Below are 17,541 nucleotides of genomic sequence, written 5' to 3'. Positions count from 1 at the left end.
ATCCTCCTATTGGACTTCTGGTATATCTTCTCCCAGAACAAAGCTGTGTATGCAGTGGCCTTGGTCTTGGAGAACCAAAGGGACTCATGTAGCCACCACCTCCACTTCACTGCATTCACTACTTTAGAATTAAAATCTTGTTAAATCTGAGCTCAAGACTGGCAATGGCAAATTTCGGAAGCAAGGTAGTCAGGCCCAGGGTAGGTGGATTAAAACAGGAGGGCTGGTAGCAGGAGAAAAAGTGGGAAGGGGGAAGAAGGAATAGCAGAACGCTTCTAACCTAGACTTACTAAGAAAGCACATTTCTTGGTGCTGGAAACCATCCATTCTCCTTCTATCAAGAACTTCTCTTGGTGAGATTTTGTTGATACCTTGACCACTTCAACTTACTTGCACTGCAGCTGTGGGCAATCATTACATTCAGCACCAGTTCCTCCTTACTACAAAACAACACCCTACACTTCCTGCAAATATGTCTTCTTTTCAAGGGTCATATGAAGATTTGATCAATGTTTTAGCAACCTTTATTTAGAGTAGCAAAAACTAGATGAACTAATAAAAATAACAGCAAAAACTAGAAAACTGAGGAGAGCTATCAAAGTTTGAAGGCTACTCAAAATAAGCAACAAGATACTTCACCAAAATCCAGCCATACTGAACCAAAATCAGTAAACAAAAGCTGCAACAAACTCCCAATGTCAGAGCTGGCAGAAACAGAATGGGTTTTCTGCCAGAGTCGTGACAGAGTACTCCTGTTAATTTATGACAGAAACTGCAAATCTTTTAAATAAAGGCTGCCAAATAAGTTGAAACTATACCCATGTAATTACTTGGTAAGTTACTTATATGAAATAGGAAGTTTAACATGGACAAATGTTAAATCATCAAAAGATAACAGAAAAGTATATTTTTTAGTAATTAATACTGAAAAAATATTTTCATTGCAATTTCCATCAACAAAAAGAAAAACATTTCACTGGTATATATTATAAATCATGCACACTCATGCTATAATTCCTTTATCAAATCCTTTCCTATCTTCTTTAGACGAAATATAAATTTTAAACTTCTGAAATCTAAAATAAACCTTTCTTACTACCATAAGTTCTTCTGGCCCATAGAAAAAGTACATTGTAACAACACAGAAAACGGGTTTCAGACCCAAGGAAATGAAAAAATGTTTATCTGTAAGGGAAGTAATGCAGTTACGGGCTGCCTTTTTTTACACACTACAAGCGGAGGAGCCTGTGGCAAAAAGAGCTTTATCTTAATTTAGGTTTTTACATATATGGGCGGACGATTAAATTGGGCCTGCACCAGTCGCTATAAGGTACTTTGTGACTGTGTCAATTGCTGGAAAACAGCAAAGAGGAAATACTGGGTCCATCCGTCAACCATAAACTTAGGGATCAAGAGATCTCTTTGAAGAACTAAAAAACATGAAAATAGATTTTTCTCCCATTAAAATAAAACTAGATAGCAACACTTGAAAATTGCACATATAGAAGGAAAAATTTCTAAAGGTAAAGTCTAATTTGCTATTCTGTAGAGTTACTGTAATATTCAGTAAAAGTTAAATACAATCTAAGAAATAAAGATGAATTACCTAATCTGACTGTTATTCATTAGTAAATCATCAAAACTTGTTGAAAATATGTAGGAAAAGATATTTTACCAGAAACTGAAATTTTCATATGTTTTATATCCCGTTATGTTGGAATGTTCCTGTATGTGCCCAATAGAAAAGGATGTGGAGAACTTTAGATCTTGTGGTGACTTTAAGGTTAGGAAGACATAACAAAAATGAAACTTCAGCAAAATTATAATAGCTCCTTAAACTTTACAAAAACGTTTTATTTTATTGATATGACATGAACTTTTATAATTATATGTAAAAACCGTATACAGAGTAGTATATGATGGTTGATCTTTACTGGTCCAGTGCAATTGGTCAGTTGAAAAACAGTTTATGTATATCAACTGGATGTTTGAAGGTCCCTGGTTATCTAGTTCAAACATATGTTTGTTGTGCATGAATGCTTAGCAAACAAATTTACATTTTTTTAAAAGCCTCAAAGTTATTTGTTTCAATTCAAACTTTTGTTTGTCAGTCTTCTATCTTCAATTTGCTTGAATCATGGATTCAATATCCATTGCAATAGTTCCAATATCTTTTTTTCTTCCATTTTTTTAGAAATATTTAAAAACACTTTCAAGAGTTTGAGCTTTAATTAAAAGTCGGACAGAATATTTGGAGTTTCTTTTTCTAAACATTGAGTCCTAAAGTTGTCGATGCCAGAACTGTTTGACCTATTTTCCAAGAAACTACAGAAATATTCTAACTTTGCTAACAAATCTTCTCCTCATTTTATCTAGGAAAAAGAATTACGTTTTCTTGTCCACAGTTTTCTGACCTGGTCATCATCTTGTTCATACAGCTATTAATCCACTTGGCGTGATAATAAACAGGTTTATAATACTGTATGATCGGATCAACAGAAATTCAACTGTGCCTGATGAGTTATGTCTGATATCTTCTGAAAACAAGAAACGTTGGTTCTCATTCAGTTCTCCTTAAAAAAATGAACTATAAAACAATAAAGTTAGGTTATTCTTAAAACAGACAGCGCCTCCATCTACAAATCCATCCTTCCTGGACCTTTTCTTCTTTAGTCCAGCTTTATAAGATGGAGGCTTCATTGGGATGAATTGTAGTTCTTATATCGCCAACATGGCCATTCATCAAGAAATAATAAATTGATTACCATTTGACAAGATAACGGTCAACAATCCAGTCATGGCGGTCAAAAGGGACTGTTATCTTGCACTTGAAAGAACATAATAAATGTATCCAATAAATCCACTCCCAATTTTCTATTTTCCAGGACCAAAGTCAGTAGATAAATGTAATCCTTCAGCCGCCAAAACATTTTGGAATAAACGTAACTGAGATTTAAAATGGAATTAACTGTCATGCCTTGATGTTAATGCAAATATTTATTAATTTACTTGTTCTTCCTTAACTGACTGAAAATGAGATTTCCTTCATACCTTTGCTACTTATTTGAAATGAAACCATTCCCAAACTGTGGGGGGAAAATCGACATACTACATGTGAGGATTGTTTGCAGGAAAGTGGATCCTACTATCATAACTAGTAAGAAAAGCAGTGGCCTATCATCTTAATGGCTAATAAAATAATAATAATAAGTTCATGATGGTGGACCTGTCTTAGAAAAATGGAAGAATGTCAAAACTTTAGCTTTCAAACTATTTAATTTCTGTAAAACAGTAAACCAATCAAATATTCATACAGACCAAGCCTACAAAAGGGTTGATTTGTCTTCTGGAATTCTGGCATTATTCAAAAAACCCTTGCTCATTCAAGAGAATTTTATGAGAAATAGAAAGAATATTGTATTTTTCATCTCATTTTCAAGGACTAAATGCCAGTTAAAGCATCAAAATACTCAAGTAAGTGTCTGAAAATAAAACAATTTGTTCAACTTGCTTATCAAATTTGATTTGCAAATGGGGTAAATAAATTGACACTGAAATACCACCATATTTATGGAAAATATTTTTAAACCTCAATCTGCCCAGGTTGCAGCGCAATAACCCCGAACGAGAGACTCACCCCTCAGTTCTTTTCCTCCAAACTTTAAAAGATCATCTGGTCAAACAAAATAACAGAGAATGATAAAAGTATTAATTTTGTAAAGCTGGGTTGATGAATGTGATATAGCCAAGAATGGATGCAACACAAACTGAAGTTGCTTTGTTTATCACTGAATCGGATAACAACAGCTTGTTTTACTATTTAAGGAAAGTCCAAACTTGCAGGCTGTACATGCTTAGAGAGAGTACAAAATGAGTTGAGAAGAACGGACTGATATACTTTTACATTATACCCTTCATTTGGAAAAGGCTAAAAATCGGCAAGGAAATAAATTATAAATTTATGCTGCAAGTTGTAACCTGAAAAAACAATGAGAAGCCGGTTGACTATAAATGGCATCTGCAACTGGATGAAACTGAGTTGTTTAAAATTGGAGAGAAAGTTTTTAATGAAAATCCGTTCTGAAAGAACAGGAAATGTAATTTTAATCCAAAACGATAAATATAAAGACTGGGATTATCAGCACCTGGTCTTGAAGACCATGCTAACCCATCAGTTATTCTTTTCTAAGAACATATGAGATCAAGTTTGCTGAAATCTTCTGAAAAAGGTAAACGAGAATCTTGATTTTTTTACACTGAAACAAACGCCCCAAACGATAACATCATCTTTAATGAGGTAAAGAATCCTTATTAAATTTAAACGAAAAAATTTTAATGTCATAAGCGACTAAAAAAAAGATGGCAAATGCCAAAAGTTATAAAATCGAAATTAACCTTGGTCCAGATAAATAAAGTACAAGAGATTCATTTACGCCAAATCATAAGCAAGAAAAGATCCTGAACTGAGCCAAGACGGCACAATAAACACAGCATAAACGAAGACTGAAAACACAGACCGGTATGTAATGAAATGTATAATACAAAAGCATTTATAAGAATATATATATCGAAAACTGGCGATACATGAATTAAGGTTGATCTTTTTTTCAAAAGAGCCATACACACAGATATTTGAATCAAAGAGTACACCGTATAATGTGGATGCCACGAGCCCAAGACTTGTTCAGCACTTGTAACTGTAGTGCAGGCTAGAAAGTCCAGTGGTTATTCAATGACCTGTATTGAATTGTCAAGCTACTTTCCATGAATAAAAAAAAGAGCTGAATTATTAAAAATACAAGTATGTGTAACAGTAATTTAAAGTGTAGGCTAGGCTAATAAGACTGTATTAGATTAAATGGTGGAAATACCCTGGTGGAGGCTACAAAATTCGGGATATGTTTTTTCCAACAAAATGATATTTTAATGATAAAATAAAGTTTGTTCATACTTACCTGGCAGATATATATATAGCTGTATTCTCCAAGGTCCGACAGAATTTCAAATTTCGCGGCACACGAGTGGCCGGTCAGGTGTTAGTACCCATTCCCGCCGCTGGGAGGCGGTATCAGGAACCATTCCCATTTTCTATTCAGATTTTCTAACGCCACTGTCTCCTGAGGGGAGGAGGGAGGGCAATATGAATATATATATCTGTTAGGTAAGTATGAACAAACTTTATTTTATCATTAAAATATCATTTTGTTCATGAGACTTACCTGCCAGATATATATATAGCTGAATACCACCTTTGGAGGGGGTAGAGACAGCCAAGAATTAGGAAAAACCAAGTATTGGTAAAATTATTTTGGTTCCTTATCTGATAGCGTAGCTGACTGAGTGGTTACTGCCACTCTAGTCTGCTTCTGCTTTACTAGAGACCCCAGCGAGGTAGTGACCTATATAGCTGGCTACTTCTAGATGATCTGTCAACGGGGCGTGACCACAATGTGACTAGATCATAGACCATACAAAGAGGACAAAAGAGCATTACTAACCACCTAACCAACACCTAAAGCGTTAGTTTGCAAAGGATTGGGAAGACTGCCTCCAGTAGTCGACCCAACAACCACAAAAACACAATTAAAAAGGGGGATAGGATCAGAGTTACCCCCTGTCCCCAAGGTTGCTGAAGCAGCAATGTATGGTCCCAGCGAAAAGCAATTTTCGTATGCTACCTAAACATCTTGCCAAGAGTGTGAGGCAAACACCGAATTGACTTCGCCAAAATGTGGCACTAAAAATGTCACTGAGTACCATATTTTCCTTGAACGCCATGGAGGTAGCAACTGCCCTCACCTCGTGGAGCTGCGTAACTCTCAACAACTTGAAGTTGAGTCGTCACAACTAGAGTGTGCCTCCCATGACGTCCCTAATGAAGAATGCCAGTGCATTCTTCGACATAGGTTTAACTGGTTGCCTCACAGAACACCATAAAACATCCAAGGGACCACGAGTGTCCTGTGTTCTTTAAGGTAGTACTTGAGAGCTCTAACTGGACATAGAACTCCCTCAGGTTCCTGTCCAATAAGGTCTGCAAACCTTTAATTTCAAAGTGTCTAGGCCAAGGGTTAGAAGACCTATCATTCTTAGCCAAGAACTTAGGGCTTAAAGAATAGACAGCATTGTGTTCCTTGAAGCCCACATGACGGCCTGACCGAACTTCGCTCACTCTCTTTGCCAGAGGAATGCCGTTTTAAGTAACATCCTTAAGAGATGCAGAGTGGAGAGGCTCAAAAGGACTAAACATCAAAAACTTGAGCATTACGCCCAAGTTCCAAGCAGGGGAATTAGCTGAGGAACCTTGGACGCCTTGGAAAGAGCTCAAGATCGTGGAGGTCCCTTGTTGTCAGACAAAGCTAATCCTCTGTGTCTGAATACAATCGAAAGCATGCTCGATAACACTTGATAGTCGGAACTGCTATATCGAGTTTTTCTCTTAAGTAAAGGAGAAAATCCAACCTGGCTCACAGTGATAGAGGAAGAGGAAAAAGCCCTTCTTTCTACACCAACCTTTGAAGGTTGCTCACTTCGCTAGATATATCCTTAGATGAAGAACTTCTGGCTCTAGCGATGGCCCGTGCCACCTGGCCAGAAAACCCCTTCGCTCTGACCAAGTTTTGATGGTCTGAAAGCAGTCAGGTTCAGAGCGGGAGATTCAAAGATATCTCGTGAAGTGGGTTTGTATGAGCAGGTCTGCTCTCATAGGAAGGGTCCTCGAACGCCTACCAACCAGAAGAGAAACTCCGAGAACCAGTGGTTCAAGGCCAAAACGGGGATGAGAGTCATCCTCGTCCCTTGTGAGGCCGCGAACTTGCGTGGCGACTTCTCCCAGAATTTAGAACGGGGAAAGGCGAAACATCTATTCCCCGTCCAATCCCAGGAAGAGCAACTATCGCAACTGCCCCAGGGTCGAGTACAGATGAGCTTTATAGAGGGAAGCCTCGCTGTTCTTGAGGTCGTGAAAATATCCACAAGATGGCGACCCCAAAATTTCCAAAAATCTTGGCAAACCTCCTGATGAAGGGTCCATTCCTTCGGCAGGAGTTGATGGCGCCAACAGAGCAGGTCTGCTCAACATTTTCGACCCTGCAACAAAAAAACTTGTGAGAATCGAATGTTGCGAGCATAGGCTCAAAGAATAATCTCTCTTGCAAGGCTGAACAGGGAACAAGTAGTATTGTCCGAGTTTGCTAGAACTACACGATTGCAAACTTGGACTCAAGAATTGGCGAGCTAAAAGATAGCCGCCAAATCTTTTTGATGTCGATGTGCCAGGACACCTGTTCCTCTCCCAGGTTCCTAACACTTTCTCTCCCTCTAGTGTTGCCCCCAACCTGTTGACGACCCTCGGAAAAACAACACTAGGTTGGGGTTCAGAAGCTTGAGGGAGATCCCTTTCTGCAATTTCATTGGATCGAGCCACCACCCCAGATCCTCTTTATATAAGGAAGAATTCTCAATTCCTCTTTCAAGTCTTCCTTGCTTTGTCAGTTCTCCAACAAAAAGAACTGAAGAGGCCTGAGATGCAGACTCCCAGAAAACAAACTTCTCCAGCGAGGAAATGGTCCCCAGCAGACTCATTCCTTCCTTCACCTAGCATGTTTCTTTTCCAAGAAGGCCGAGACTTTTCCAACATAGAAGTTGCCCGTTCTTGACGGAGACGCTATAAAAGCCGCTGAATAGATCTGAATTCCCAGACACAATGGACAGTGAGGGGATCAGCCGACTTCTCCACAGACCAGAAGTCCCAGGGACTTCACGAGTTGCAGAGTCAACTGAAGGTCCTCCAGATACACCGACGACGCCAATCAACCAGTCGCCCAAGTAGAGGAGATCCTGACGTGACAGATGCAACTGCATCGCAACGCTTTTCATGAGACGGTAAACACCCTCGGAGCAAAATGTGACGCCAACAGCATCTGGTGTTCCCAGGCGGTCAACCATCCAAGTACTGACCAGACCCAACGTTGTTTAACTTCGCTGATCGGACGAGAAGCGGTGTTTTCAACGTGGTATGGCGCAGTAGAGTCCAAAGCAGAGAGCCCTGAACTGGTACGCCTAGTCCCCAAGACAACCTGAGATACTTCACCGAACGTGGATGAATTGGGGCGTGAAGATAAGTATCTTGGAGATCCAAAGATACCATCCAATCCCCGGATGAAGGGCTCCTTAGTATTGACTGAGAGGTTCCATCTTGAACTTTTCCTTCCGGACCAAAGTTGTTCGACCTGTTGACGCCCAAGACGGGTCTCCAGCCTACTGAAAGTTTCGGGACTAGAAACAATCTGTAGTAAAACTCCGGGAACACCAAGTCCAAGACCTGTTCCACTGCTCTCCGCTCAACATCTGTTAGAGCAGGTCAAAACAATTTTCTGTTTGACAGGAAGGCAGTTGGGAAACAAAAAACAAAAGAGGAGGAGACAGGAAGGGAATCAAGTAACCTCTCTCTAACAGTAGGAGGGACCAAACGTCTGCCCCTCACTCTTTCCAGGCTTGTGCAAAATGAAGCCTGGTTGCAAAGGGAGTCTGAGATGAAAGGAGTCACTTGCTACCTCTCTTGAAGTGACATTCCTTCGGGAAAAAACTCTCTCTCGTGGTGCGGGTTCAGTGTTGCTTCCATGGAAGCCCCTGTTATGCAAACATTTAGCTTTCTTTACTTTTTGTATCATTGAGATCGGTGCAAAGCGTTATGAAGGAGATGCAGTTTGAATGTCGATAACTTTAGTTTTGAGAAAAACGATATTTTTTGCTTCTCTGTATTTATTTGCTTGCCGTTACACAGTTTGATGTTTTATGACATAATGAAAAGCCAAAAATAGACCTGCAAAGTAATATAACTTCGCTAAATGAAGCTAAATGAGTGTCAAACACGGCTGAGGTTGGCCAGCCCTGACGCCTTACTTAGTCAAAGCTCTGAGCTGCTACTGACTGACTGCCACTGACTGCCCCGCGGCATTCCTGTCTTTGATGCAAGATCGTTTTATGTCCACAGGGTTGCCATAGATCGCATTAGATATTATTTCATAGCTAAAAGGAAATTACCACCGATATACTGACAATATCATTACATTATATGAAAAATGTAATTTGACTATGATAGGTTACTGTTTTGTTTATAACTCCTAACTGTGGCATACTTTTAAATAAAACTTTCTGAGAAGATAGTCAGGATATGTATGATGCCATAAATAAAATATCCCAGAAAATTTGATTTCCGATTTTTTTGTCAAACGCCCTTAAGACAAAGACAACTGCGAAGGTGAGAGAGAGGAGCCGAAGGTTGAAAAGTCTCAGGAAACAGATCCTTAAGAAAAAAAAAGCCAGAGTCTGATAATCAGAGGAAGAAGAAGACGAAAGAAGTTTCTCTTCATACAAAGGCTGTGACGAAAGAGGATGTTCTTCCGCAGCTGGCGGGTCTTGAGTGAGTGGTGAAAGTAGTTCCGATTCGCCGATACGTGGCGGAACTCCCCGCGAACAAAGAAGTCGCCAACTAGAGTACGATAGTAAACATAAAAAATGTGGACGCTTCACGATTAGCGTGTCATCCTTGCTAAAGAGCCATGCTAATCTTCTCTGTATCGCTCCAATTTAGTATATGTACTGCGAAGCAAGTACTGGCTAAATTAAGAAGGACATCAGATGTTGAAGCGGGTAGTTGAGCGACATGATAAACAACTGGAGCGGTGTCAACACAAGACTTGAAGCTATACGGGCGGCGAAAGGAGCGTCATGGCGTGACGCGCGAGAGGCTCCATGGCAAGTACTAGAAGAGAGTCACAGCGTGGCGCCGGCGTCATGGCTAGGCGCGCCCGAGACCCAAGGTGAGGCGCAGAAGCGTGAGAAGCGCCGCGAAGAGCAAGACGCGCTCCTGGCGCGAGACAAGAGAAAAGGCCAACACCTCAACTCGGGAAGACGAATAGGAAGCCACTAAACACTCTCTCTAGACGACAGACGCTCTGTATCGTTCGAAGCGGGAGACGAAGGTGAAAGTCTGTACCTCTTAACAGGCAGATTCAAATCTTGAAAGGTTCGCGAGAGCATCCAGCTGTTGTTGCAAACCCAACAAAATCTACTGCGTTGGAGAAACCTTCACTCTCTCGGGAGAAGGCTGAACCTGAGAGAAGGAAAGAGGCGAGACGTATACTTCCTTCCACAGGGGAAGAAGCTCTAGCCCTTGCCTTAGCCGACAGGGGGTCGAGCGCCGCGTGATCATTCGAAAAACACTTTAGTCTCTTCTGCAGAGGAAATCCACGCAACTTTCGGGAAGAGTACAAAACGTCTAGAGAAGAGGACGTGAAGCGTCCTCTCCTCTAAGCTTCTCTTAAGAGGGCGAGAGTCCAACCGAGAGCTCCAACCCCGAGGCGGGAGGACGTGTCGGAGGACGAGAAGCAATCCTTCAGGATGCGTGCCTGAGCACGATCCCCTGGCAGCCTGGGTAGCGTCATCAGGACCTGCCGAAGGGACGCCAGATCGGTGGGAAGCCCCGTAACCCTCATGCGGCTTTACGACATGCCCCCTCCCTGGTCCTGGGAGTTCGACAGAGGTCCAGGCCTAGAGGCATTATAGGGCCGATCTGACGCCTCCACAACACTAGGGCACTAGCACTAACACTATGCGTTTGAATTGCATTCACTTTAGTTTCAAGAGCACGCATTGACTCCACACGAGAGCCAGGAATTACCTTCTGCAGCAACAAACTACAGGGTTAGTAATAAATTTACTACAGGGTTACTAGTAGGAGAAAACCCTGACTGTCCATCTAAGGATGCACTCTAGAGGAAGATTCCTCAGCCTATCACGCCCAATTTAAGCATATAGGCTTCATATTTCTTCCACTCACCCTCAGACAATCCCACACATTCATTACCGATTATCATAGAGCATTGAACACCCTTACATATCATACATAAAGAGTGAGGAACTATTAAAGTCTTCGATAGCCTCACCTTACATTCACCCAAGCTACAGACTGATAGCTAGAGGTAAGACATCTTAATTATAAGAAAAGTCAAAAGCAAAATCAAAACGGTCCACAAAGAGCGTATGCCAAGTCACAGATCCAGTCGAATACCAAAAAACAACCAAAATACTTAAGTGACAACAAATTTCAGAAATCCAAATGGCGGAGGAACTGACAACAGGTGTTGACAGTCCGCCGCGACAGAGAAAATCTGTGAATAGAAAATGGGAATGGTTCCTGATACCACGCCTCCCAGCGGGCGGGAATGGGTACTAACCACCTGACCAGGCCACTGCGTGTGCGCGAAATTTGAAATTCTGTCGGACCTTCGGAGAATACAGCTATATATATATCTGGCAGGTAAGTCTCATGAACAAAATGTCTTTTAACTTCATAGATAACTGCAATGAATGGAGGATGAGATACCGTGCTATCAATACACACTGGTGACATCTAAGTCTAGTATTCGCATCTCATTTTTCTGTTGAGAGAACTGAATGTCAAGAAAGTGCCATTAATTTAGCTGCAAATCTGATATTTAATGATGCAGTACTCATTATACTTAGTAGGTGCAGGAGGTAACTGTATCAATCAAAATTCAATCTCATTAGAAAATTAATAAACTGTAACATCAAGACACTCATGACAGTAAAAATCCCTACTACACCTGCTGATGACAGTTCAGAAGCTACCCAATCTAACTCAAACAGACCGGGAAAAAATTCAGTGATGTGATCATCTTGTGGTTTCTGAAATACATCTGCAAAGAAATATATACAGAACAAAATTGCCTTTATCAATTTTCTTAACCTAAATAACAAAACATGCATGCTCTTGCATCTCCCAATGAAACCTTTTTCACAGTAACAGCCAAAAAAACAGAATCACATTAGTTATAAACCTGAATTCACTTCTGAAAACAGCTCTCCTACATGCCCATTAGACTTAACTACATGGCTAAGAGCAACAAAAAACTTACAATGGGACAATATCATTATTGTGAAATCTGAATTCACATTATAACAGAAAATAAAAGGTCAATTAACTATCAGCAGAACAGAAGTGGATGCAAACCATAACAATACAGATGAATGTAAATAAATCAACAAAAGACAACCGACTGCATGTTGAAGAGCTTGGGCCACCAGAAAATCTTCAATGGACTGAAGGTAACACATAAACTGTCTGTATTATATCCCATTTTAACCTAATCTAATCAACTGCAGTGTCAGGAAGATTGTTCAGATTTCAGTGTAAAACTGGAAGACCTTGGTTATATTTCTCGCATTCCAAACTATTGCACATGCACCGTATCACTGTCAATCATCAAATAACTCTGTAGTAATTTTGGCTGGAATCCCAATTGAATAGGGGTGGGATGTTTTCAAGATCCGACATATTCTATTCCAAATGCTTTTACTACATGGTAATGACTTTGAAAGAGAAATTCTAGCACTGAAACAATGCTTGTCATTTTTCCAGTGTAGATTATCAAGTCAAGAATTTAATCGGTTTTGGCATCAAAAAGTCCAAATAATTTTACGTGGCCAAATTTACCTCTACTTATCTGGGAGCTTTGCAATTTTGAAACTAAGGCTATGATTTCATATAGCATCAGACTTGCCTGGGTGCAGTACCAGCTATAAAAAACAACCAGATAACACTTTCCTAATTTTCTACACAAATGTCCACTGAGACTGGTCTAATTTTTTTAGTTTGCTATCTGGCTCCCAAAAAAATGTGACACCTACTTCAACAAATGAAGAGATGATAGCAGAAAAAAATCTCCCTTGCCATCAGTTGTCCTCACCCAATTGTTTCCAAAAATGCCTCAAGGCTAGTCAGTAATCTACAATTTTCAAACATTTTCAACTATCTTTCAAATTATAAGACACAAATGATCAGTATGCAATTCCAGTAGCAGTAACCTGAGAAACTGGCAAGTGACTGGATCACCTAATGTATCAACAAGGCTAATAACGGTACAGGCTTCCACAATCAATCCCATTTCACTTTAAAAATTCAAAAAAAACTATCTTCCTGAATCTGAATTTTCATTCACATTACACCTTTATGTAATGCTACTATCACTCTTAGTCAGAGAGATTTCAAAATCTTGACAGAAATCACTGCTACTGGATGGTCCCACTGATCTTCTTGGTCCTGCTCAGGTAATAACCTTTCACTAGCAGGACAAAGAACTCTCTCTTCTTCTCCAGAGCCAAGGCATCTGCTTATGGTCTTCATGGAGAAAAAATGGGGCCAGGGCATCAAGTCCTTGTTCTTGGGACCTAAAACCAGGGTAAAGTAGCAAATCTGAATGATGTACTTATCCAAAAAAAAAATCAAGGTCCTTTATCGATGGCTTCTCATCAGCTAATATGCTGCAGCAGCCAAGGCCATGAGGGAAGAAGTCTTCCTAGTAAAGTTTCTCCAAGAAAGAAAACTAAGATGTTACAAAGAGGGACTTGTCAGCCAAACGCATTTATAGGTTCCATGAGACCAGATCTTTCTTTCTTGCTTAAACAAAATCAAAGGACTTGACAAGCACCGTTAAGATCTGGGGCTTGACACAAATTCAGGAACCCTGTGTTTAAACACTGAGCTAAACACAGCCCGATACCCCTTAATGGTGGAGGGGACAGACATTCAAAATTTTCTCCTTGGATGAAGAAATGGAAATCTGCAATTTGGGTCACAGACATCTCAAAGAAATTGTTGCATTGAGACACCAACTTCAGAAACCCAGCAAAAGTGTTTGGAAAAATGTGGCTCATTTAATAAGTTCTTGCAATAGCCTCTGCAGTGTCTTGAAAACCCTTACATTCTGACAAGCTAAAGTGCTCAGGCAATCATTTAGTTCAGATAATTCCTCCTTGGTTACATGTACAGGTACACTTACTTGCAAACTATATAAAACTCCTTACTACAAGGTCATGTGACAGATGTTTAAGACCTAATAAAACTAGATGAAGAATAACAACAAAAACTGGAAAACTGATCTTGTAAACTATCAAGGCTTACCCAGGCTACTCAAAATAAGCGATACTTCACGAGTTTCCAGCCAAACAAATTACAAAATCTGTAACCAAAGCTGCACAAACCCCGACTGTTCCTCGAGCCATCCAGCAGTAAACAATGAGGTTTTTTGCTAAGTCATTTCCAGTACTGTACATTTAACACCCCGTAAACAGCCATGATTTTACAAAAACGCTTTCTCTGTGGAACGTATCTACCAATGGGGGGGAGTGAGCGCCAGTGGAAAAAGGTTTTTTCACTGAGAAAGATTCAAGAATTACTGTATTTTCATATTTTCATGACTAATATGCACTTTTTGTGATAAAACTATTAAAATACTCAGGTATAAGCATTTTTACCAGGTTTTGTGTTTAAACTATGAAGAAAATAGGCAGTTCATGTTTTTTGAGGGTTTTGGAATTTGACAGAAAAAAAAATTCGCGTTAGCAGGGAGGAGCGGGTGCAAAAACATCCCGTGAAAACGGGGTCTGCTTACTTTTGTTAGTTGGCAGGGCTTGTCACCTAAACTAAACTATTGGAATGTTGGAATGCTACCCAGATTTTTACATTTAAAGCTGCCGCAGCGAGGTTGAAACTAAAGATGCTGAATTTGTAATTATTTGGTAAGTTATTTTTTGAAAATACAAATTCCATTATCTGAATTCATAATTCCATTGCAAAAATAATGTTATAAATTTCACTCAAAGGACATAAAAATGAGAAAATTGCATAGAGCAGTCACTAAGAATCTGGTGGGCAATTGCAAGCTGACTATTTTGAAACTGTAACACAGTGGGATGAGGTTCCCTTTTTCATTTATTGTTATTGTACATGGAAAAAGAACTAAATATGTTAATAAGTCTGCACACACTGTGGATTTTTTGTTGTATTCTTTAAAATGAAATACTCAGTGTAAATTAGATATTCAGTACAACACCTTCTGGTTTTGTGAATAATAAAAATCCAGCCTGGAAAAATTCTTGAAACTTCATCAAGAAACTGTCCTTCTGCTTCCATTTATCAACATAAGGGTTAATCTCAGTTGCAATCAAGGCAAAACAATTTTTTCCTATTCCCTGTAAAACAAGATGGTGTTCAATAAAAGTACTACCTTGTTAACAAGACTAAATAAAAAGTAAGGACCTTGTTCCAACTATAGTAAATATCCTTATAGTCAGGATTCAATGGTTAATTTTTTAAGTTATTGTAAGTTACCTAAACTGCCAGGAGAGTGCTGTCATCTGCCTACACTGAACCCAGTACCATAAAATCTTAATTGCTACATTACCATAAACTCTACTCCAAGAAAGAGGTACCATACCTGCATTTAAACTCTCACAGGGACTTTGTAACCTCCTTAAATTGTTGTGGCCAGATCTGTAAGGATCAAAACTTTCACAAATGCTCTGGACAAGTTTTGCAATTCACTAAAGTACCTACATGACACTTTTCCAACTTTTTGAGTTTAAAATACTTCACAACACAAAAAAGGGCCACCAAAACCCTCAGAATATCCTAAAACATTTGTTAATATCTTTATCCAAAATCAAAAACTTGACACAGGACTAGTTTTTTCCCCAGTGCTATCCCCAAATGTGGAAAGATACCCCTTGTTATTACAAAGTAGTACTCATTCTCCAATTTGTTGTGGCAACATGAAATACAGGTCAAAAAACTTTATTTCTGGGAAATCTTATAGTAAAAACAGAAGCAATTAACCCTTTCAAAAAGAAATTGCACCACTTATACACTGGTTGTATATCAGATGCCTGTATATCACTGAGGCACCTGATTCATCACTCAACAGAAGCACAAGCAACTGACCTCCGGAACAGAAACAGCAGGGTAAGTCTTTTTACACGGAGAAAACAAAGACTACCACGCTCAATGGCGGAAAAGCATGCAGTTGATTGCACTAAACTAACTCCTGATAAGCAGTATGAGGTTAAAAACTCCTCTTTAATTACCACCGACAAAACCACTTGCTTGCTCAAAGGAAGACTAATTCCATTGGAAAACTGTCCTAAACAGTAACCAAATGTTCTAAATTCTGACCAGAAAAATCTTGCGATAACAGGATGCTTCTAAACTACAGGGGAATCAGGAAAAAATGAAATGTAACAACTGTTTGTGATTACTTACTCCCACAGCTGGAGAAGGAGTCAGAAATTCCCGCAACAGAATGATGAGACTATTAACGTCCACCTGCCTAATTCATTGGGAGCCGAACGATGGCGCAACCATTTTTAGTCTCTAACATCGGGCAATAGTCCAGTAAAAATAAAGACAATTTGGTGATGGAGTACATGCGATAAGGCCAACAAGGAGTTCACTATCAGCTAAAAGCACACAAGTGATAGGCATACAGGTAATAGGAATCAGGTGTATGATTGCAAACTAAATTTCACACATGATTTGACCGCAAACCATAGATGCGCTAACAATAGCGTACAAGCCACAAACACTTTATGGTAAACAAACGTCATGTTAAATGATCTAATTTTCAAACCATGTCCACCGCGCATAAGGCAAATGAGCCAATCATAACATAGAGACATAGATTCGCTTCAAAAATAGGAACATGATAAAATTTTTTCCAATGAAATTACACCAACCATAGAATATGGAAAAGAAATTTCATTTATTTGCATGCACAAGAATGGACATTGCTGCAAAATTGACTCTAGATGCATAACTGTACCCCCTCAAATCTGAAAGGGGGTCGTGAAAGAAAGTCTACCGACTTCTCACTAGTTACTAACTAAATTTTTATACTAGCACTTGGTACTTGCAAACAATCATAGCTACAGAGGACTGGTTTAAGTCAGGCACTCCTAATTGGCATTTGTAAAATGTCATTCACAAATACTTCGGCCAGAAATTTACAAAACATCCCCACTGGTACCAAAAGCATCAATTTTGACAGTAAAATTACAAATGGAAAATTACATCCTTGAAACTCCTCTTATTCTTACCCAATTGATCAATTCTTAGAACAAATTCTGGCACACTAGAACTGGTGCCATTGTAATGCATGGTCCAGAATGATCGCAAACACCAGGCCTGGACAGGCCACAGATCACTGTCAAACCACGCCAGGATGTTTAATACAAAAAGAAAAAGCGAGGCAAACATTCCTGTATCAATACGGAAAGTTCTTACCCAAAATACATCGGACTTTCAGGATTTTCAACACAGAAGAGAAAAACACTGTAATTAAAGTAACAATAAATTAATCATATCCCCTGCTTACACCAAATGAACATAAAAAATGAAGTTTTATCAAATCTAATGCACCAGAATGTTAAAAATCATTTGGGTAACAGATTGATGAGTTGGTGACAAAACCAGTTACTAAATGAACAGCAGATAACCCACATGCATCCCTTTAACTCAAGTCCTTAGAGGAGGATCCTCTCCGTTATTGATCAATTACCTTTAAATTAAACTATATTCATAAAACCAATCAATAACTTTTCCTTCAAAAAACTAGCATGAATCCCACACTGGAATAATACCTAAACGGCAACTCTTTACTCCACAACATTTACCCAACAAAT

The 17,541-nt window shown here is 39.4% G+C and overlaps 1 protein-coding gene, 1 non-coding gene and 1 pseudogene across 2 annotated transcripts in view; all 3 read right to left on the bottom strand.

The window, feature by feature from the left end:
• Positions 1–17,541, bottom strand: part of LOC136845036 (uncharacterized) — a 91,367-nt gene that overhangs the window by 11,349 nt on the left and 62,477 nt on the right.
• On the bottom strand, positions 7,911–8,031 carry LOC136845374 (5S ribosomal RNA; annotated as a pseudogene).
• On the bottom strand, positions 9,515–9,618 carry LOC136845384 (U6 spliceosomal RNA). The gene has a single exon (XR_010855167.1). It is a non-coding gene; the product is annotated as a U6 spliceosomal RNA (small nuclear RNA).

This window comes from Macrobrachium rosenbergii, chromosome 13 (assembly GCF_040412425.1).
Source record: "Macrobrachium rosenbergii isolate ZJJX-2024 chromosome 13, ASM4041242v1, whole genome shotgun sequence".
NCBI lineage: Eukaryota > Metazoa > Arthropoda > Malacostraca > Decapoda > Palaemonidae > Macrobrachium > Macrobrachium rosenbergii.
This window is presented reverse-complemented; position numbering and strand designations above follow the sequence as displayed.